Source organism: Bos javanicus, chromosome 19 (assembly GCF_032452875.1).
Source record: "Bos javanicus breed banteng chromosome 19, ARS-OSU_banteng_1.0, whole genome shotgun sequence".
In the NCBI taxonomy this organism is placed as follows: Eukaryota; Metazoa; Chordata; class Mammalia; order Artiodactyla; family Bovidae; genus Bos; species Bos javanicus.
In genome coordinates this window covers 36,252,373-36,273,053 of record NC_083886.1, presented here as the reverse complement: position 1 = coordinate 36,273,053, position 20,681 = coordinate 36,252,373, and the positions used below count along the sequence as shown (strand labels likewise).

The 20,681-nt window shown below is 54.3% G+C and overlaps 1 long non-coding RNA gene across 1 annotated transcript; it reads right to left on the bottom strand.

Annotated features, from left to right (window-relative positions):
- Positions 1-1,646: 1,646 nt before the first annotated feature.
- On the bottom strand, positions 1,647-19,864 carry LOC133232188 (uncharacterized). Its single transcript, XR_009731335.1, has 4 exons — positions 19,473-19,864; positions 11,498-19,202; positions 8,276-11,012; positions 1,647-8,043 (listed from the first exon to the last, which is right to left on the bottom strand). It is a non-coding gene; the product is annotated as an uncharacterized LOC133232188 (long non-coding RNA).
- Between the last annotated feature and the right edge of the window lie 817 nt (positions 19,865-20,681).

The following is a 20,681-nucleotide window of genomic DNA, read 5'->3' as shown; positions in this document are numbered from 1 at the left end:
CCAAAGGCCATGCCCTTCCTACCACCCACAACTGCTGCTTGGGCCGGGATGGGAGAGAGGAGCCCCAAGGGTGGATGACTCACACTGGAGCGCCACCCCCTGCCATGGTCCCAGGCCCCAGCCATGCAGGACAACTTTCCCCTCCAGGAGGTGAACCTGAGACTGGGGGAACACCTTAAATGTGGGCAGCAGTGTGGCCTGAGCGAAGGAGGGAGCCTTGTTGGAGGGGTCTGGGGCTCGAGGGGCCCAGCTTCCCCAGGACACCTATTTAGGGCACCTCGGTGGGAGCCACCAGGTGAGCTGAGCCCTCTTCCTCATCACCCCCAACTCCCACACACCTGGGCCAAGCAGAAAAGACAGGCATCTGTGTTTGGGGGGTTGAGTGTGGGAGCCAGCCTGAAGGGATGGGCAGGGCCCCAGGGGGGTGGGGAGCCCCCAGCCCAGCACATTGGGTATGTTTAGGGGTGACTCTGCTCTTGCACATGTGTGAGGGCTGTGTGGCTGGGGTGAACCTCAGGTACCAACAGTCGTCGGACACCTGAACAAGGGAACGATACCAAAGGAATGGGGTTAGTATGATGAAAACAAGAACTTGGAGCAGGAATACTCAATAGCCTTAGGCAGAGAGCCTTAGCCTTACACTGTGCCCTCAAAAAGACCAACTAGAGTGTTTGGAAAATTAAATCTGGTCATCAAAGAAACTTGATAAATGGGCTGGATGGGTTAGTGGACGCAGCTGAAGAGCAAGTAGATGCGTTGGGTGATTAAGCCGAGGACTCGCAGCATGAAAGGACGAGGGACGAAGGTGTAGCTGCAGAGGACAGAGTTCATTTTTTTGGTCCAAAAGGAGACAAAGATGCAGGAGGGAACTTCCCAAAGCTGAGAATGTCCCGGAACTCAGATTGAAAGAGGCCACAAGGGCCAGGCAGGATGAATTTACCACTGGACAGGGGTTGATGTTTTATTAGAGCCTAAATATTAACAAACAGAAACGAGACAACTTGCAAGAGAATGTAACAAATACTAGAAACAAGAAAAAAAGGTAGTAATTATCTCCAAATCCTGAGGGAAAATAATTGCACACTCAGAGTTCTATACCCAGCTGAATGTAAGACTAAAAACACTTCCTGATGACATGGGAGGTCTCAGATCATATGGCATCAAAAACAATTCCTTTTTGAGAATACTACTAATTGATGTTCTCTGGCAAGAAGAAAAACTAATCCAGGAAATGGAATATAAGAAACAATGATGAGTCAAGAATGATAAAAATTTGCTAAGTCTAAGAACGTGTTGGCTGCTTAAGGATTAGTAACAATTTGGGACTAAAATTATAGATTATGAAAAAGAGGTAGTTTATGGGACAGAGGAAAGCATGCCAAAGCTCTTGTCGAGGTGCAGATTCAAAATGAGTACAGTACTGGTACCGTAAGGTTAAGTATGTGAGTGAAAGTGTTTAGGGAAATCTCCATAAAATAGAGTATATAACTTATAAACTATTGGAAACACTGAAATGGGAAAAATGAAATAAATCCAACAATACTAGGAATGCGTGAAAAACAAAGCACAGAAAATAGAAAACAAAAGTGACTCCAGGAACAGATCAAATATCTCAGCAATTGCGATAAATGTATATGTGTGTTGAGTACGCTCAGCTGTGTCTGACTCTTTGCGATCCCAGGGACTGGAGCCTTCCAGGCTCCTCTGTCCATAGAATTTTCCAGGCAAGAATACTGGAGGGGGTTGCCATTTGCTTCTTCAGGGGATCTTCCCGACTCAGGGTTCGAACCCACGTTTCATTATTGTCTCCTGCATGCAGGTGGGTTCTTTACCAATGGGTTAAATATGCCTATTCAGGAAAAGAACTCCAGAGATAAAAAACAAAATCCTGTCTTCAAGAAACATGTATAAATGACAACGACCCAGAACAGTTTCATAGCAGAAGGGAAAATACATTCTTAAAAAAGTCCTAACCAAAGGAAATAGATGAGTGTACATCAGAATCAGACAAAACAGAAACCAAAGGAAGAATACTTTAAAAGGGACAAAGTTGGACTCATTCATTCAAGGCTGCAAGAAGCAATCTGCCAGCAAAATAAAGGTTATGGAATGTCGTTCCCCTAACAGCATAGTTTCGATATGTTTAAAATAAACACTCACAGAACTATAAAGAGAAATGGTCGGTTTCAGTTAGGGATAGATTTTAGTACTTTTCAAACTGACAGGTCAGAGAGGCACGACTAGGGATATACGTACACAAGCAGTCCAAAGAGACATTGCATTGTTTTCAAATGTACGTGGATGGACTGGTCATAAAAACAAAACTTTGGGAAAGGAAGGCTGAAGCTGTGGAGCCCTGTTGTTATAAGGTCACATGACAAAAACCTCTGGCAAAAACCTCAGTTCCAAGCCTCATAGCAACTGTTGCCATGAGCCTCCGGACCTAAACCGGCCGGTTCCCTGACCCCATATTAGGTAAAATACCCACTATTACCCACCCTATTAATTCAGTTCACTCAGTTGTGTCCAACTGTTTGCAACCCCATGGTCCAACTGTTTGCAACCCCATGGACTGCAGCACACCAGGCTTCCCTGTCGGTCACCAACTCCCGGAGCTTGCTCAAACTCATGTCGGTGATGTCATCCAACCATCTCATCCTCTGCCTTCCCCTTCTCTTCCTGCCTTCAGTCTTTCCCAGCTTCAGGGACTTTTCCAATGAGTCAGTTCTTGGCATCAGTTGGACAAAGTATTGGACCTTCAGCTTCAACTTCAGTCCTTCCAATGAGTATTCAGGACTGATTTCCTTTAGGATTGACTGGTTGGATCTCCTTGCAGTCCAAGGGACCCACCCTATAGCCTCCTAATAATCACGTAATGCCACCCTTCCAGCAGGAATTTACTCCGTCTTGAGGCTATAAAAATTGGCTGCTAGCCTGTGGAAGGGTTCGGCTCTCCTTTAAGCCGGCCGGCTATTCTAACAGCGCCTCCCACCTGGTCTTCCAGGTGGCTCAGTGGTAAAGAATCTGCCTGCTGATAGTAGACACAGGTTCGATCCCTGGGTCAGGAAGATTCCCTGGAGAAGGGAATGGCAATCCATTCCAGTGTTCTTGCCTGCAGAATGCCTGATGGGCTACAGTGCATGGGGTCGCAGTGAGTCGGACGCAACTGAGCATATACACAACCCCCCACACTCTCATTCTGGAAATTCTTTTATAGCCCAGGTGTGGACCACAGCAGGAGCTAGTTATTCTGGAGACAAGAAACCATCTCCTTAGTAAAGGGAGAGAAACCTGTGGCTGAGCTCAGCAGACCGATGAGATCGCAGTCTCTTGTGCAGAAACCATAGCCAGGGCAGTGGGGCCAGTAAGAGAGGACAGAGGGAGGGGGAAGGCGGCATCAGGGGTGGAGGGAGCAGGGCTTGCCTGTGAGTCCAGACTTGCCAACCTCCGCCAAGCAGCCCCTGAGCTTTCCGTGAGCCACTCCCAACACCCGCTTTGCAGATGGGAAGCCTGAGTTGCACACAGGTCTAGGGGATCACAGCAGGGCCAGGGTCAGGACCTGGACCCATCAGCAGCCCACAGAGCCAGGAATTGCGAAGCCCCAGGGGGAGCATGAACCACCATGAGAGCTGCTCTGACGCTGCTCCAGTCCCTCTGGGGAGAGAGCTGGCTGTCTCAGCTGACCCTCTAAGAAGTTTGTGACCTAGAAAACTTTAAGAACCCCTGACTCACACATTGGGATTCTTTCTAGAACTGGAAACGAGGGACTCCAAGAGCCAGGCTTGGGGGTGGATGGGGGTAGGCAAACACTCCCCTGGGGCCAAGAGGCCCTGGATTGATTGCCCAGGCCCTTCTGGCACACCCGCAGTTCAGGACAGGACCTTCAGAGTGAAAAGATGGACTCTCCAGAGATCCTGTCTCTAGTCTAACACTGTTGTTTCACAAATAAGTCCTGAGTCACCCGTGGTCCTTCCGCCGGTGGGCAACTGCTCTCACCTCGGGGGTCCAGCCTCTCCTATGTGACTCCGGGTGGAAGATGGAGCTCTGTCCCCGCAAGGAGCCTCCAAGGCAACAGAGCGAACAGAAGCCATCAGCCAGGGGCCAGATGATGTGGCTTGGGTTGTATTTCGTTTTTTTAAGTTGTGTATGCGTTCATTGCTCAATCGTGTCTGACTCTGCGACCCTATGGAGTATAGCCCGCCAGACTCCTCTCTCCATGGAAGAATACTGGAGTGGGTTGCCAGGCCCTCCTCCAGGGGATCTACCCCAGCTAGGGATGGAACCTGGGTCTCATTATGGCTCCTACATTGGAGTGGGTTCTTTACCACTAGTGCCACCAGGGAAGCCTGAAGACCCAGAGCAGGAGGGCTGAAAGAAGAAGGCCTGGGTGGCTGCGAGTGTAGACAGGGTCGGGAGCGGGTGGGGCAGGAGACAGGTGAGCACAGATGGCCTCCACCTGCCCTAACCTCAGCTTGTTGCTGTCCTCGGACCGCTAGCCCAAGGTCCTGCTGTACCAGTGACCCCCGCACCCGGCTCTCCTGGGTGACTGTACACGTCTCCTGGGTAACCGGCCGCCTTCCTCAGCCTCATCAGTGCCTGGTGCTGGTCCGGGTCAGTGCCTGGGGAAATCTGCCAGGAGGATAAATAGGTGTTCAGATCAAGCAACCAAGCTGTCAAGGATTAGGTAAGGCTGAAGGATCTGTGTTCCTGCTTTAACCCCGAACTCCTGGGAGGGGGAGAGCAGCCCCCCCAGGGGATGCCTTCCAGATGGCAAGGGGTGTACTTTCAGGAGCCAAACACTGACAATAAGAAAATAGGTCTTTCAGGCTCTCCTGAGAGGTGAAGCAACTTCTTGAAAACTTGGAGGGCTTCCTGGAGGAGGCAAGCTTACTCAGCTTGGAACCCAGAAACCAAGTGTATTTCCTTTCCATCAGGGGTTCCCCTGCCCTGGCTCCCAGGCCATAGGAAGTGGAAACGGGCAGCCAGCCCAGCTTGGGGACACTGCTTAATTCATCAGGTTTCACTGCTTTCCTCAGCACTGTGCCCTCCAGCTGAATATTCAGGCTGGCTCCCGGCTTAGCCTCGTCTGCGTCTGTGCAGCTCTATTTTTACAGCCGTGGGGATGGCTGACGAAAACATTTTAAAAGGCACACAAAAATTAAAAATGTAAAAGCTGGGTGCCAGCTGTTTTGTTCAGAAAGCAGGATAACACCTGCATTCTGTCTCACCGAACGGCCACCCTATGCTTTGCCCCCCAGCCCGCTTCACCCCTCACCCCCTTGCCCCTTCCCATCTGTGCCTTGGTTTCTGCCTTGTGAAAAAGAGATGTTTGGGTGAGTGGCTTCCCACTCCACTTGGGTGATTCAAGAACTATTCCCTGCAGGGGTGGAGGGAGGCAGGGTCGAGACCTGGGTTCCAGTTCTGCAAGCACTGATCCTGCTCCCTCGCTGTGGCCCAGACAGCCCAGGCCTCCCTCCGTGGGGCCAACACCAGCCACTCTGGCTGACTGGCACTTCTGAGCATCCTTCCCAGGTCAGGGGACTTTCCCACGGGGAAGACGGAAGTGTGCTTCCCTGAGCCCCTGGCTGCCAGGCTCCTGCGCCTGATCTGAGTTCGGCCAGACAGACAACCCACAGGACGTGCTGCGGGAGCAGTGGGCATGGCCACCAGGGTCCAGCGAGACCAGTGCTTATGTCACTGTAAGCCTTCGTGTCTTTTTTGTTTTGTTTCTTCATTTCCAAAATGAGGGTAACAGTGTTTATCCCCCTAGATTTAGCATCCACCCCATCCACTGCTGTAGTCCTGGACATGGACCCTTCCTGGGCCTCTGGCCTCCGTGGGAGGATCCGTCAGAGAGCAAGCGAGGGAGGGAGCAGCTGGGGGTCTCTTCCTCTCTTCGAGCCATGAGTCTCACCGAGGGGCAGCCCTGGGGGCTCTGAGAGGCAGTGTAATAGTGACTGTCTTTGGAGCCCAGGAGAGCACTGTCATCCTGGCTGCAGAGGATGAAACCACAGCACTGCTGACGGTGCCCTTGGCGCGCCCTTGGCCTGCCTTGCTTCCACTCCTATTGTTTTCCTCTGGCATCACACCGTCATCTTGTTTCTCAAGTGATGATTTTCTTGTCCGCTTCCGTCAACAGAGTGGGTCTGAAATGCACAAGCTATTCTCACTGTCTCCCCAGCACACAGTCAGCGAGAGCACTTGATGAGTTCATGGTCCCTAATGGGCCCCAGCACTGCCAGGAGGAGAGGCAGAGTGCCCACAGGCCTCCTTGAGCAGTCATTCAGGTTGCACACTGCAAGACTTGCCCGGCCGGTGGAACAGGGGGAGCTAAGATCAGCCTGAGTGTTCCTACCAAGCTGCACTAGGGAGAAAGAGGTGTCTTTTCTGAAGCACCCACAGGGGCTGCATGAATGAGTGTGTCTCTATCCCAAAGCCTGGTTTCTATTTATTTACACAGAAGACTCCATCCTCCCGCCTGTGTTCCGCCTCCCAGCCCCGGGCACCTCCCTTTTCATTATGTCCGCTTTGCCTTCCAGGAAGCCAGCAGCTCCCCCACAGAGTGTGGTGGCCTGAGAGAGGCCTGCAGGGACCAGCAGGGATCTGAGCTCAGAGACGTTGACCTTCCAGAAAAAGGCAGGGTCGGGCCACTGGGAGCAAGTGGTCAGGCCTGGAGAAACCAGTCATGGACGGCTGCAAGAATAATGACCCTGGCCACAGAGTGGCCTGAGAGGCAATTAGCACAGACCCCTCCCCCACAGCCCATTAAACTTAGGGCGGCTTAAACCGAACCCCATCCTAAAGAGCTCTATTTAGAGTCTACTTAATATAAATTGTTCTATAAAGAGGAAAAACTCCCAACAATCCAGGCAAGAGAGCAGCTCCAGGTGGGAGCTGTTAATGGGTGGGCTGGAGAGGCCGCTTGAGGGTCATTGAGCTGCTGGGCAGGTGGAGCCCAGAGGTGTCAGGCCCAGCTTGGCCCACTCTGGCTCACTCTGTCCCAGGGCCCCTGCCTCCCCAACTCCCTTTAATGTCTGGAACCCAGAGGGGCTGCACGTGGGGGGAACTGCCTCTCCACCTCTGCCCAGGGCCCAGACCTGGGCAGGACTGGACCCTGCAGTGTGAGGCCCTGGTTGCGTCCCAGCACTAGGGGCATTGCACTCAGCTCTCCCCCTCCCCGAGGAGAAAGTCCTGCAGACAGGGCTCCCTCTGGGCAGCACCCAAGTGTCTCCCTTCTGGCTGCATGCAGAAAGCCCAGCTGGGACTCCAGGCAGCTGGTGGGGAGTGGGGCCCCGTGTGGGAAACGGTGAAGGTCCCACCTCCATGTGTAGCTGGGCTGAGACCACTGGTGCCCAAGGCCTCGGGTGCTCAGCCTCCCCTTCCTGGGGCAGGTGGGGCCCATCTCAGACCCCAGAACAGCAGTTGTCAGGTGGGGCCCCTGGAGCAGCAGCAGCAGCGTTACCTGGGAAGGTGTGAGGAATGCTCATGCTTCCCTGATCGCTCAGCTGGTAAAGAATCCACCTGCAATGTGGGAGAGACCTGGGTTCGATCCCTGGGTTGGGAAGAGCCCCTGGAGAAGGGAAAGGCTACCCACTCCAGTATTCTGGCCAGGAGAATTCCATGGGCTGTACAGTCTATGGGGTTGCAAAGAGTCAGACATGCCAGAGCGACTTTCACTTTTCTTTTCAGGCTTAGCCGCAGACCCTAGAACCAGAAACTCTGGTGGTGGACCTAGCCCTCCAGGGGTTTCTGGTGGGCTCTCCATTTGAGATTCCTGCCCTAGCGGCAGTAGAATTATTGCTGCTGTCCATGCTTTTCAAACTTGAACCTGACCGGGACTCACCTGTGGAGCCACTGAAACGTAGCTGCTGATGCAGCCCAGGGAGGCCCAAGACTCTGCATTTCCCGCGAGGCCCTGATGCCGCAGCCCACTGACCTGCGCTGAGCAGTGAGGGTGCAGGCACACTGATCAGGTGCTTGCTGTTCGCCAGGCTCTGTGCCAAGACCGTGACCAGATCGCCTGACTTCATCTTCCTGGAAACGCTGAGAGACAGATATTATTATTAGCATTTCCGCTTTGTGACAGCTTTATAAAGAAATAGTTCACAAACCATAGAATTCACCCATTTAAAGTGTGCAGATCGACAGCTTTTGGTCCATTCATAGAGTTGCACAGTCATCAGCATGATCAATTTTAGATCATGTTCACCACCCTCAAGGGAACCAGCTCCTCTTCACCACCCGTCTTCTGGCCCCTGTCTGGAAGCACACTTACCTGTTCTGGACACTTCACGTAGATGGGATTGTACACGTGTGGCCTGCAGTGACTGGCTTCTTCGTGAGCATAATCCAGTCTCATCCACTTTGCAGCATGGTCTGTGCTTCATTCCTTCTGTGGCTGAGTAACATCCCATTGTCGCATGGACCATGTTTTGTTTGTCCATCACCTGCTGATGGACACATGTGTTGCTTCCATTTTTTGGATATTGTGACTAGCACTGCACTGAACATCTGTGAACAAGAGCTTCCATTTTACAGATGCGGACACTGAGGCTGAGGGTCAGGCAACCTGGGTGAGATCACTGCCCCGTCCAGGGTGCTCTTCGCTTCCTGGCCACCCGTCCCAGAGGCCAGCAGAGCTTGTTTCTGGAGGAGGAGCAGGGCCTTGAGGTCCTGGGTCTTAATCTTGACTCAGGTCCTCCCTGGGGAGCCTTGGGCTCTCACTTAAGTCTGAGCCTTGGGAGACAGAAGATGAGTCTGTTAAGAGCTGTGTATCTGGGAAGGGATTCTCGGTGTGGACGGTGGATGAGGTCTCAGCAAGTGTCTGCCAGACAGAGTGCCCAGATCAGGGGTCAGAGGGGCCAAGGGCACTGGCTGGGGCCCTTGTTGTCGGGGGTGTGTGGTGTGGGGAGTGGGGAGGGCAGGATGCTTCGGGCAGTGCACAACCCATACAGCTGTCCATGGTGGCCCCGGGGGTGGGCGGCTCTTGGGGACACAGACTAAGATCAGCTCTGGTGTGACCGTGGGGCTGGGGGCATCGTGGAAAGGCCCAGAGACTGGCAGTGGCTCCTTGCCGTGGTCACAGGTGCCCGGCAAAACCACAGTCAACATCCCTGCCTCTGAGGGTGGCCCAATGCTCAGCCCATGGGGCCACCGAGACTGGAGAGCCTCTGGTCTGTGCCCTGGGCTGGGGCTGGACACAGTGAAGGAGACCAAAGTCAGGAGCAAGTCCCATCCTTGATGCACCAACATGGAACACATGGGCTTCTCTTTTTAATTGGAGGATAATTGCTTTACAATGTTGTGTTGTTTTCTGCTGTACTACAGCATGAATCAGCCGTGAGTATACATGTGTCCCCTCCCTCTTGAACCTCCCTCCCACCTCCCACCCCATCCCACCCCTCTAGGTTGTCACAGAGCACCAAGTTGAGCTCCCTGACACACCGGCTTGAGAGCGACTGACGACCAGGTCTAGCTGGTCTGCCCACCTTTGACGAAATATCTGAAGCAGCTGGGGAAGTGGCCCGAGTGGCCAGAATAGGAACAGACCATTAAACCGAGGTTCTAAAAATATGCCTGGAAAAATGGACTTCCTGTGTCCACACACAGCATCAGGTGTACAGGGCGGCCTGGGGGTTGTCTGCAGCCCCCTACCTGCTCCGCCTGCCGCTGAGTGGCTGGTAAGAGCCTTCGTCAGCACACCCACCACTGCCTCCTCCCACTCTCTGCATCCAGAGGGCAATGTGCCTGCTGCTGCCTCTCAGTTACCATCGCACACTCCAGTGTAGGGGGGAGGTGGGTGGGCAGAGGAGGTCAGCCAGCATGCTGACTGCGGGGAGAAGCCACCTGCTCCGCGGGCAGGGAAGTTAAAGGACCCCCAGAGCCAGGAGGGGTGAGGGCAGATGCCACCCCCACTCACCCCTGCAGTCCAGGCTCTGCCCCTGCCCTGCCCCCTGCCTGCTCAGACGACCACCCTCCACCACCATGCTCCGGCTGCCTGTGGGTCAGACCAGCAGGAGGAAGGAGCATGGGGGCCCCTTGTCAGACCAGGGTCTGACGGCTCTTACTGGGCTCCAGGATCTGCCCCCCTCCTTGCCCTGCAACCTTAGGGTGGCAACAGCCTCCACTCTGCCAGCCCTGGGCGCTGGTTTCCTCTGACAGTGCTCAGACCACATCGTACCCCACCCCACCAATTACCTGGTGCGCATGAGCTTCGTCTCCTGCCAGACCCCGGCCATGGTCCCAGATGAGTGTGGGGCTTTAAGGCCAGCTACCCGAGGAGAGTAGCCACCTCCAGTGGCTGGGCCTGGCTCTGTCAGGCCAGCCCGTGTCAGGCCCATGGTCTTCCAGAGGGCATGACCCCAGATGAGACCACAACTCAGGCTGGGGCTGCAGAGCATCTGGCGTGGCCTGTGCCTGGGACTGACCATCTTGATGACCTGGGCAGTGGGCACCATCCTCCTCGTTTTATAGACAAAGGGGCTGAGGGTCCAGGAGGGGTGAATTGGCTCAGACCTGAGCACCTAATGGGCTCGGAGCCCATCTCCCCTTCCTAGCCCTGAACACTCTGGCTGTCACCCCAGATGTCGTCCCTGGGAGGCCCAGGGTGAGAGGGAGCCCCTAGCACACGTCCATGAATGGTGTGGGATTTGGAGGCCTCAGCCTCCTGTCCAGAAAAGGGGCAGAGCCCCTCCTGGGGTTGTGGCAAAGCTGAAATGGACATGACAGACAGGGACGGGACAGCCTTCATAGACTCTTCTCATCCTCCCACCTGCCTCCTGCTCCTGCTTGTGTTAAGGACCCCCGAGGCTGTGGAAAGGAGCCTGGTAACCACTGTGTCCAAGTCACTCAGAGATGCCGGAAGGTTCAACGCTGGAGGCCAGGCGGGTGTGGCTGGGTCACCCCTCTACCTGTATGACAGCTGAGGCAGCAGGACTGGGGTGTTTGTTATGTTCTGGACATTTCTCCAGCATGGTGGGGGGGTGTGGATTGGGAACCAGGAGTCCTGGGTTCTGGAAAGACAAAACAGGGCAATGCAGGAGAAGGGTGGGGGCCCCTGAAGACACTAGATGCCCATCTGGCCCTCCCCCAACTGGGGTTCTCCCAGGAAGACACTCCCGCGGCTCCCCGGAGTCAGACCAGAGGATGACCAGGCAGGGTGTCCCCTCTTGGGTCTTCAAGGGACAGCCCGCTTCTCAGTGACCTTGGACAATGCTGTCCCCTCTCTGGGCTGCTTACTACCCCTTCCAGGGGCATGACTGGGTGGAGACTGGATGGTGTACACCCTCCCCCCTCGGGACTGCCTCTTCACACAGAATTTTCCAGGGAACCTCACAGGCAGGAGGGAAGTGGAGGGACTGCTGGAGGAGCAGACAGGTGGAAGGAGCCACGACTGAGCCCCTCCTGGACTGGGCTGGTGGGGAGCACCTGCCCATCCCAGGGATGTAACTCTGGCCGTGTCAGGGGAGGTTTCGTGTCCAGCTGGCTCAGAGCTCACCTCATGCCACACTTGTCTGCTGATCTTTGGCGTCCATCTGCAGGGACTTGCTGTGCTGAGGTAGGGGGCTGGAAGAAATATGATGGGGCTCAGGTGCTGTTGTCAGATGCATCTTGGGGAAGGAGAGAAGAAGCAAGACACGCAGACCTGAGTCCACTCCCCACAGTAGAAGGCCGTTACTGAGACCTGCCAGGCTTGGGTTCTGGTGGAAAATGCCCAAGTGCAGGACATACCCACCTGCCCTCCCCCACCCATCTCTGCAGGTGTGAAGGGAAGTAACCATGCCAGGGAAACTAGGATCCTCTGGGGACCAGGGGGCCTGTGTGCAGAGGGCACAGAGTTGAGTAATTCAGATACACTGTCAGGAAAGTGCAGGGACACTGACTCAGCTCCACCCTGACCCCCTGCCAGACTTTGTGCAAACCCACTTGCCAAGACTCAGTCTCCTCGTCTGTAGAATGGGCTCATTCACCTGACTCACAGGGTCCAGCGAGGCTGAAGAGCTGTCTGTGCATCTCCAGGTGCATGTCTGCCACGTGAAGAGTGTACGCAGCTCTCCTGGGGGTCATTCCACGACCAGGGCTGAGCAGGCCTCGGGTTCCCCATCTGTGCCCTGGGAGGCAGGCTTCCTGACCCCAGCGTGAGCCCGTCAGAGTTTCTGGGACCAAGAATATGTGATTGAACCTGGCAAAGGGGACTTTGCAGGTGTGACCGAGATGAGGACCTTGGGATGCGGTGAGTAGCCTGGCAATCCGGGTGGGCCCAGTGCTGTCACAAAGGCCCTGTAAGAGAGGCAGGGTGGCTGGAGAGGTGAGGACAGAAGCAGAGGTCAGAGGGCTCTGAGGATAAAGGAGGGGCCAAGAGTCAAGGAATGCTGGCAAAAGGCAGGAAATAGATCCTCCCCCCGACCCAGGGCTGCGGTGGGCTCTGGCAAGAGCACAGATCTGCCCTCATGTTGGGCTCTGATCTCCAGAACTGAGTGGAGACGCTTTTGTTGTCTTAAGCCAGTTAAGCACCAGGTCCACTGAGCTCCCTGTGTATTTGTTCTGCCCCATCTCGGTGGCCTTGGCTGCACGTCTCCTCCGTCTCTTCCAACCTGGAAAGCCTCCTCAGTCTTTCCTTCTCTCCCATGAACTTTACTTTTCAAAGAGCACTCTCCAGGTGTTGTGTGAAACGTTGCTCAACTTGGGTTTGTCTGATGCTTTCTAAAGGTTGGATGGGGGCTGTGTATTATCGGAAAAATGGCAAAAAACGTCAGGAGGGACATGACACTTCATGCCATTGCTGGGGATCCCAACCTTGTCCACTAGTGACCCTGGTGTCCTCCAGGTCTCTCTATTATAGAATTATTGTTCTCTCCTCTGTAACTAATAAATATTTGGGGAGAAATAACTTGCGACCATGCAGATCTTGCTCCTCCTTAAACATTCTCCCACTGATTTTAGCGTACACGGTGGCCCTCGCCTATAGCAGCAAAGTCTGCTGTTCTCCTGTCTCCCGCATGCCTCCATGTTTCTTTTTCTTTTTTTAAATTTTATTTATTTTGGGCTGTGCTGGGTCTTTGTTGCTGCATGGACTGTTCTCTAGTGTTCTCTGTTCTCTAGTGGCAAGTGGGGGCTACTCTCTATCTGTGTTGCTTGGGCTTCTCATTTCTGTGGCTGCTCTTGTTGCAGAGCACAGGCTCTAGGGCTCACAGGCTTTGGTAGTTGCAGGACATGGGCTCGGTAGTTGCAGAATGTGAGCTCAGTAGTTGTGGCTCCTGGGCTCAGTAGTTGTGCCCGTGTGTGCATGGGCTTAGTTGCTCCATAGCATGTGGGATCTTCCTGGACCAGGGATTGAACCCACGGCTCCTGCGTTGGCAGGTGGATTCTTTACCACTGAGCCACCAGGGAAGCCCCAAGTCCAGTACTACTCTTCATCTTGATTTGTTCCTCAAATCTCAAAGCCAGTGTGGCTGAAGGCTCTGTGTTGATGTCAGTATGCAAGAAGGTCGACCAATCAAGGCCTGGTCTGTCCGTTCATTCATTGGTTCATTCATTGGCTCACTCATTCAGTCATTCGTTCATTCGACAAAAATCACTGGTCCCCTGCCCTGTGCCGGCACTTCTGGAGGCCCAGCAGCAAAGGACACAGGGGAGACTGGGGCGTGTTCTAATGAGGGCTGGGAGAGTGAGGGCTTGCATTTATTCCAGGGTCTAGGGTTGTTTTGTTTTTGAAACCAAAGTAGGCTAAGTGAGTCTTCCACACAAAAACTCTCCAAGGGGGCCACGGTTCAGGATAATTGAGGGCAATCTTATTTAAAGCAAGATGACTCCTCACCTGTTTACATGACCCATAACACATTTCTGTCTTTGTCCCTTTCAGCAGAAGCGGTATTGCTAGAACCCTGGCCTTCCGAGTCACCTCGCTGGGCAACTTTCAGGCTAGGGTCCTCAGATCCCCTGGGTGCTGGGGTGCCGTAGGGGCAGAGGTTCAAGAGCCTCTCAGCCTCACTTCTGCACCAGAGCGGCCCCTCTGCTACCCATTTTACAAACTGGGCTTCCAGCCAGAGTTTCATTGGAAGAACGGCTTCTGGTGCTAAAAAGCAGAGTCAGATGGCCCTTGTCTTCCTTTCTGAGGAAAGGAAGTGGCGTGGCTAAGAATCCAGACCTGGTGGATGCCAGCCCTGCACCTTGTGACTTCAGGGTCCTCTGAATCTCAGTTCCATCATCTGGAAAATGGGTGACAGATGCAACTTCCACTTCAGCGGGGCTTTCGTGAGGATCGGATTGCAAATTCCATGACCCACAGGAGCACACTCCTGATTTTAATTTCTAAGTTAAAAAAGTGACAAGGGACCAATCTTCTTAAAAACACTCAAATACTACAAAAGGACCCAAACGTATCTAGAAAATTCCCAGCCTCACTTCCAAGAGGAACTACAGTTAACATGGCTTAGTGTATGTTCTTCCAGACTGTGTTCTATGCCCTTGCAAACTTACACAGTCAGGCTTAGAAATGCTTTGTACAAGTGTGGAATTTCACTGTACTTCCTGCCTTGCAATTTGCCACCCACAAGGGATGAGTTTCCTCGCCAGGAACTCTGCAGATTTCCCAGAAAAGGTGGCATTTGAGCAAAGATGCATTTGAGCACAGAGTAGGGGTGCCACCTATCTGGGGGAATGACATTCCAGGAAGGGGGATAGCAAGTGCGAAAGCCCCGAGGCAGCGAGGCAGCGAGCCTGGCTTGTTCTAGAAAACAGCCAAGAGGCCAGTGTGAATTACCACATAGCCCTTAGAAAGGTGCGTCATCGGACGGACGAGGAAACTGGCCCCAGAAGGGACCCAGAGTGCCCCAAGGCTTGTGCGGCAGCTCGAATGTGATGGGCAGCTAGTTCCTCCTCCTCCTGCCCTGTCCAGTGAGAGTCAGGGCTACATGGAGGGGCATGCTGGAGCCTGAGGACAGAGGTGTGGTCCAGGTCACAGTTCCTGCCCCAGAGCCTCGGTCTCCTAGAAACTCAGGGCTCCTGCTCTTCCCATCGCTTAGCCTGACGTGGGTGAAGCGTGACAAACATTTCTGAGGGCAAGCACGAAGCAGGCTCCTGCACTTCTGGGGCTACGGGGAGCGTAGGGGTCTCACAGTCCCTTATGCAGAGACCTACACCCCCTCCCCTCTGGGTGGGGCCAGGAGTGCCCCATATGGGATGTGTAGAAGCCTGTCAGACTAGTTGGGCTGCACAGAGGTGACCTGGGCAGAAGGGGTGGAGGCCTGAGGTTAGGGTTGGGGCTCGTCTCAGATCTGTTCTCGCAGAGTTGGACATGGACAGGGGGTGTCCTCATGCCGCCAGCACCCCTATACAGACATCATCGGTCTCCCAGGGGCACCACCCTCTGACCTCTGACTCTGCAGGTCTGGACGTTCTGGTTCTCCCTCCATTCTCTTCCCCCGGCCCAAGCGGTAGAGAGGCACAGTCTTCTTCCCACCCTAGTGGCTGCTGTGGGCAGTGTCCCCATGTGGGGCTGCCACGAACACAGCTGCTGGGCTCCTGGTGCCTGGTTGGGCATGTCCTGTGGAGACCGAGTCCCGCTTCGTTTCTGCGAGCGGTGGCACTGGGCCCAGGAAGGGTTCTCTCAGGTGCACGGTCAGGAAGCACAGGCCTCCCCGTCCACAAGGCCCCATGAGCTCACCTCCCAGAGGCTCTGGGGCTTCGGGCTGGGCTGCAGACCCGAGCCCAGAGGTCTGACTCCTACAGCTCTGCTCAGGAGGTGCAGGGCTCCTGCTCCCTCCCTCATCTCTCTGGAGGTCAGCTTTGGCCAGTTGCCCCCTCACCCACGTCTCCACTTCTCAGATTCCACGTGTCCAAAGCAAAACTCGCTGCCTGCCTCTCAGGCCATGTCCTCCTCCGTTCTCCACCTCAGTGACCTTGAGGAGGGGCTGATGTCAATTGCCTCCCTAACATGGCAAAGACGCCCCATGGCCACCCCCACCCCCAGTCCTGAGGATGAGGTCATACCTGAATCCTCCACCCACAGCCAGAGGGCACCTTCCAAAACCCAAGTCTGTGTGCGCATGGTTCTCCTCTGCCTGAGATTCCGTGCTAAAGGCCTGGCTCACCTCAGCCTGTGAAAACAGACAGATGGCCATGTGCAGGTGAGACACAGGACTGGTGCCCCACACCATCGCCGAAGTTGGCTAAAGAAAGAAAAGTGAACCTGGATGCAGCCACAGCCCAGGACCCCAGTTTATGGAGAGCACAAGGGACTCCAACACATGCACAGGCCTGGCAAAACTCAGGTCATGCCACCTGGTGGGTTGTTTGCTCCATCTCCATCTGTGGGGGCTCCGTTAAGTGATGTACAGTCTAACGTAACTGATGTACAGTCTAATCACCATGGGAATCCCAGTAACTGATGTACAGTCCAATGTGACTGATGTACAGTCCAATGTGACTGAGGTACAGTCCAATGTGACTGATGTACAATCCAATGTGACTGATATATGATCTAATGTGACTGATGTACAGTCCAATGTGACTGACGTACAGTCCAATGTGCCTGATGTACAGTCTAATGTAATTGATGTACCGTCTAATCACCATGGGAGTCCCAGTAACTGATGTGCAGTCTAACATTAGACTGTACCATACAGACCATATACGGTCTAATGTGTCTGATGTACAGTCCAATGTAACTGATGTACAGTCCAATGTGCCTGATGTACAGTCTAATGTAATTGATGTACCGTCTAATCACCATGGGAGTCCCGATAACTGATGTGCAGTCTAACATTAGACTGTACCATACAGACCATATATGGTCTAATGTGTCTGATGTACAGTCCAATGAAACTGATGTACAGTCTAATCACCTTAAGCAGTGCTTGGCACACAGCGATTGTGCTTGTGCTCAGTTGCTCAGTCATGCCCAACTCTTTGGGACCCCATAGACTGTAGCCCACCAGCTCCTCTGTCCATGGGGATTCTCCAAGCAAGAGTACTGGAGTGGGTTGCCATGCCCTCCTCCAGGGGATATGACACAAAAACATAATTAGAAAAGAAGATTGATCCTGCTGACATTTAATTGGGCTCAAGGAGAAGCCTTGGTCCTCCTGCTGGCACGAGCAAGGCGCCAGGACTTCCTAACACCGAGGCAGCCCTGATGGGACTTTGCTGGGAGTGGACAAGACCTCATGGCAGATGCCTGGCTCAGGGCTGCTGGTGCTTTGACTGACATCACCTCCCAGGCCTGAGAAGTAACGAATTCTTAGCTTTCGGCTCGATGCGCTGCAGAAAGGGACTAGCCCGGCTTGCTCTGTCTCTGGAAGGACGAGAACAATCTGCCCCCAGCGCCCACTGGTAGCCATGTATACTCTCTGGCTTTCATCTGTAGAGGCAAAGTAAACAAGTTTGGGGAAAACAAACAGGAAAGCGTGGGGCGGGGTGAATTCTGACCCGACGCTTGATTCACTGCTCGGCAGGAGGCCACTTGGAACCAAAACCCTCGCCTAGCACTTTCCTTGCCCAGCCCTGAAATCACAAACAACCCTGTGGCCAGAGTCCTACCAGGCTTCTGACGAGCACAGCCTGCTCTTCTGACACAGAAAACACGATTAGATATGCACAGGTGCCCGGGAAGTGCCCAGCCGGGTGCTGGACACTTGGCTTCCCAAGAATCCCAACAGGGCTTTCTCAGGCCAATGAGGTTTGGGTGGTGAGGGTGATGGTGGCCAAGAACAGGGAGAGGACATTGTGTTTTGATGTCGAGCCCTTTGCCAGGGCCAGACCACGAGGCAGCGAGAGAGAAGAATGTGCAAGGATGTTTCAGGACCAAGGAACTGAGTGAAACGCGACAGTGGTGGTGCTGAATCACTCCAGAAGCTGGTAACTTTGGGAAAGTGACGAACCCTGGGGCTTGGGTCTGGTCACCTGTAACACTGGGCTAATAATAGAAACCGCCTCCCCTGGCTTGGTCACTGAATGAGATACTGGAGGTTAAAGCATTTGGCCTGATGCCCAGCGTGGAGTTCAGGACTCATTCAACTCTCGTTGTCATTAAAAGAACAAGCGTTGCGTGTTTTAGACCGTCTGAGGAGCCGTTTTTAAATGTTGGTTGGTAACGTCCGTGCAGAAACTGGCCGTGAAAACAGGAAGCACAGACTCTGAGGGCAGCTGGGACTGGAGACCTATTCCGGGTGGGGCCAGCTAGCTGCAGAGCATTTGGCACAAACTGTAGTCTGTCCGCCCCTTCTCATTTCTGTTAGCTTCTTCCCTTGGGTGGTGGAGGAAGGGCTGTTTTTGAGGCTGCAGAGAGGAACGTGGGAATCCTTGGTCTTTGCCAGGCTTTAATAAAGACATGAAATCTGCTGCATTCGCTCGTTTTTACTGCAAACCCCATTATTTTCTAGTTGTGATGATGGAATATGACCTCACGTGAACTTAAGCAAAAGTAAACGCTGGAGATCCCCAGGTGGTGATGGTGGTAACAAACCTGCCTGGCAGTGCAGGAGATGGAAGAGATGCGGGTTTGGGCCCTGGGTTGGGAAGATCCCCTGGGGGAGGAACCGGTAACCTGCTCCAGTGTTTCTTGCCTGGGAAATGCCATGGACAGAGGAACCTGGTGGGCTACAGTCCATAGGGTCACAGAGTCAGACACAACTCAAGTGACTTAGCACAAACAAACAATCCTCTCAAAAAAGGATTTACTGCCCCACCTCATAGGAGAGAACAAGGATGGACCTCAGCAGCTTCAGGCACAGCTGGATCCAGGTGCTCAAGTCTCCATATGCTCTGGCTCTCCAAGCCTCCCGGTTACAGCTCAACTTGCATTTCCTAATGAGTCTCCTTCACCCTCCTACACCCCTGCCATCACCGGGGAGCCCACACCAGCCTCGCAAAGAGCCCCAAGAGGGCACATCCCCCATCCTGTGGCAGCACCTATGTGTCCTTCTCTTCCTGGATGGTCCAAATGTTCTCACCCACTATGAGCACTGCCGGGAAACTCTAAAGTGCTCCATCTCCCTTCTCTCTCATTGCTGAGCCACAATCTTCAAAAGAAATGCCACACAATTTAGTACTTGCTCAGGTTACTAGCCAGGACCCTGCAAGACAGAAACCTCAGCTCACACTGGTCTCGTGGCCGCTGGCTCCAGGCTCCACAGTGTCCAGAGGACTCCCTTCATCTCTGGTTCCTTCCTGGAGCTTGGCTGTGAGCAGGGCAGCTCCCAGGCCTGGTGGGTGGTGGGCAGGGAGAGGAATCAGAGCTGTGAGGAGACTCATTTGAAAACAGTAACAGTCCACTTCCATCCCCACACTCACATCCGTCTCTGCTTGCATACCTTCTCTGATGGGGAGCTCACCACGTCCAGGAGTGACTCCCTCTGTGGACTTGGTCTCCTGTCGGTGTCTGTCCCCCACTGGGCCAGTCCGGCCTCATACCAGGATAACTAACCACCACGACCCATCCTCTCCCCCCTTCCCTCCTTCTGCCTGAAACTCACTGGAGGATGGGCTGGACACACAGGACCATTATCCAGGGAGCCACAGAGCGCTGAGTTGATCTCAGAGGGACAGTCCTGCCATCTCATTTCCCTGCCCCAAATAGCTACTTCCTAGCTGGAGGAGGCAGGGTACTGGGGAGAGGAAAGGGCCGGGGTAAGCTATCCACAGATGCCTGGTTTCCAGGCCTTCCTGGAAGGTCGCTGTTGACATCAGCCAAGCAGTAGGCAGGCCCTTCCAGGGCCCGGTGTAAACAGAGAGACGGGGAAGGTCGCAGCTGGGGTGGCGAACCACGAATAAGCATCCCGTCCACGGAGCGTGACCTTCTCCCAGAGGAATTCGCCTTGTTTACAGATCATATCGATGCCTGGCCCTCCCATCTCACGTCAGATTGAGGGGACAGACGGCCGCACACAGTGGGAGTCAAGTTAAAATGTGTCCAAGGTTTTTTTAATTGTTTCCCTCTCATGCTTGTGTGAGTGACTTCAAGCTCAAAAACACACGGGCACAGTTCTGAGGTGTCTCGGTGTCTGGTCAGTCCAGGGGGGACACGTCTGCACTGGCTATGGGGCTGCCATTTGCTGAATGAGGGGAGGGTGGTTTCATCACTGAGCCCTGTTCAGCCCACCCTTGTCCCGGCTCCTCCTGGGCCCAGGGGGTGGACAGAACCAGGAGCCTCCTTCCCGGGACCCCTGCACCGCTGGCCCCCATGCCGCCCTCCAGGAAGGACACATGCGCTGGCCGCAGGCGAGGTGCTCACCTCACACAGCGGAGGAAGCACGTGGTTTTCTGGAGCCACATCCGATCTCCAGCCTCTTCCTGTCCTCCTTGCTGTCCCTGTGTCTGTCACCTTGCTGCACCCAGGCTGGCGGAAAGGAGGGGCACCCTGTGGGCCCCACAGGTGGGCGAGGGGGCAGTGGGCAGGCTGGGTCTGGCCTGAGTGGAGGACTGTGGACTCGTCAGAGGGCAGGAAAGGGGGATGAGTGGGAAGAGCACAGATTTTCCGGGGGAGTTGTGGGCTCCGCTGGAATTCCTGACGGTGGCACCATAGTCTTGCTCCTGGGCCTGGAGTGGGGGCTTCTGGACCAGGTTCTTGGAAGGTGACAGAGGCTGCTGGCATGCACCGTCCTGGATGAGCGCTAGGTGGGTGGTAGGGGTGGGGGTACCTGGTGTTTCTCATACTCACCAGAGGCTTGCTTCTTATTGTGGAT